The sequence below is a fragment of the Genypterus blacodes genome, unplaced genomic scaffold, assembly GCF_046128005.1.
Source record: "Genypterus blacodes isolate CSIRO-AG114 ecotype Tasmania unplaced genomic scaffold, CSIRO-AGI_Gbla_v1 ptg000039l_1, whole genome shotgun sequence".
Classification (NCBI taxonomy): domain Eukaryota; kingdom Metazoa; phylum Chordata; class Actinopteri; order Ophidiiformes; family Ophidiidae; genus Genypterus; species Genypterus blacodes.
In genome coordinates this window covers 1715121-1717500 of record NW_027466852.1, presented here as the reverse complement: position 1 = coordinate 1717500, position 2380 = coordinate 1715121, and the positions used below count along the sequence as shown (strand labels likewise).

The 2380-nt window shown below is 39.3% G+C and overlaps 1 protein-coding gene across 1 annotated transcript in view; it reads left to right on the top strand.

The window, feature by feature from the left end:
* hhip (hedgehog interacting protein) overlaps positions 1–2033 on the top strand; it is a 30232-nt gene extending 28199 nt beyond the window's left edge. Inside the window, exon 13 of the mRNA XM_076147959.1 lies at positions 1–2033. This exon is cut by the window's left edge and continues 504 nt beyond it. The gene's annotated coding sequence lies outside the window, so the exon portion shown is untranslated.
* Positions 2034–2380: the final 347 nt, after the last annotated feature.

Below are 2380 nucleotides of genomic sequence, written 5' to 3'. Positions count from 1 at the left end.
CGACAAGCGTTGCCCAGTTATGGAAGCTCCACTAAGACTTTCCTCTCTCAGTCAGAAACACCCGCATGTGGCTGACTGTGCGTTAGACCTCCTCTCTGATGAGCCACACAGGAGACCCACACAGTCTCCGCAGGAACAGACCATTTTTAACCCAGAACTTTGGATATCTTCATGGGTCATCTGTGGCATCACAGAGCACCCCAAAAAATGGAGACATTTGGGCGGACAGGGGTTCGCTTAGGAGTCATAATTCTAAGGAGTGGCATGTTTGATGAGCTGGAGACCCAATTTGTGCTCATAGTTTATATTCAGCCATAACACAACAAAATAAATGTCTAAACATAGACTTTGAAGGAACACTCTGTGTCTCATCCTCAGTTAGTCAGTAATACTGTAAAAAGCTGAGAAGTCTATGGGAATCGTGGGTAGAGCTCAATGTCCTTGATGCTATACTATTCTAAAGGCACTAATACAAGAGAGACGGACCATTGTCTCACATTTATGTTGTATTTAGATTGTGGGCACATTGTCATAAAAAGCTATAAAAGTATACAGTATGTTTACTTTGGTATAGATTTGTTTTTGCCACACGCTATTACTATCATTGTACAAAACAGAAGACTGTTACCGACATAGAAACAGGAACGACTGAGTGACAGGATTGTGCTTCTTTTTTGTCAAAGCCAGTCTCATACAATCTGAATGGAGTTACTGACTCCTATGCACTGTATTCATTTTCTTCATTCACTTTAATTTTCAAAATTAATTTAAAGACTTGCTGGGAGGCAATGACGACCGTTTTGTATTCACACACACACAAACACACACACACACACACACACACACACACACACACACACACACACACACCGCACTATCACAGGTACAAACCCATTTAATTACATCACACACCCAAACTCAAAACTCCAGTTGCTACAAAGGGACGAGAGCGTGGTGATGTATATTTCCAATAGAGCTTACCTAAGTACTACTTAGCATTGCAAAATACTATAGCATTACTATTGTTATCATAGAGGAGGGTTTATTTTTTTAAGCGTAATAATATATGGGAGAGAATGGTGTTTATAGAAAGCCGTTTTACACTAAGCTTGTCAGTTCATGTCATTTCATGTTTTCACTTATACATATGCAGTATTTGCCATGAAGGACACATGTATTTTCGTAGATTTTGTCTCCCAGTGTACAGGTAATGCATGTCTGTGCCCGCATAGAGTAATTTGGAGCAGTTAGTCCATCTATCTCCCCTCCCTGACATGTGGTCTCATTTCGACTGTCAGAAACGTGTCTCTGTTGTGAAATGATCAGAGATGCATTCGGGCCACCAAGTCACTGTGGAAGCAGCGCACAGTCAGCGGCAGATCTTATCTGTGAGGAGCAGATTGAAGATTAACCCCAGGATACGTCTAATGGATAGAAGTTTTAACGAAGAATTTGCAAATGTCAAGACTCGACAGTACATTTTAATGAGCATTGTTATGTGTCTGACTCAAAGAGAAGAGATGAAATGGCTCCACGTTGACAGTTAAAATTCAGTGAAACACAAACAGATAATGGCCGGATCCACAATAATGTGTCTTTTCAGATGCCAAGCTGAAGTTCACACAGACACACCACATCATTTACCCTATTAATCATTTGATCTCTTTCAAATTCCATCGACTGAATCGTGGCAGCGTCGTTCATCATCATGTCTTTGAAGGAAAACGTTTCATCTCTCGGCTTCCCCCCTGAACACACGGTTCTAAGTGTGAGCTTTCTTTCAAATTCAGTGTCTGTATTGACTAAAGGTATATTTACTGTTCATCTTGCACCTCGCTGGTGTTTGCTGAAATATATCTACTCTACCTGGTCTAATGAGTCAAAATGGAATTCATGCTGTAAAATGGAAATTATAATTTTTTTTAGCACTTAATGTGAAAGTTGCATTGTAGCTGCTGAGACGGCGTGGTGTGAATAGAATAACCATTTTCATTATTTAAGTAGTTACACAAATAAAATAATTATTTAAGTTCTCTATGTTGTTTTTACCATTGTACTTTATGTGACAATTTTTTTATTCCTGTATTGTAAATAAAACTAGGGATAACTTTGTTTCTTTTCAGAAATATCAATATGTCTATTAAAGTTTATAGCATGTCTGAAATACTTGTGTCTGCTTTGTTTGGGAGCGACACAGTGGCAGTTAGTACTCTTAGCCTTACAGCAGGAAGGTTCTGGGTCCGAAAATGGAGGGAACGTTACCTGAGGGTCCTCTGGTTTTAGTCCCACTGTCCAAAGACCTGAATTTTAAACTTATATTAGATGTAAATTGACAGATGAAAAGGGGGTTTAAACCTTCTGACTCTGTTATAGAATGGTG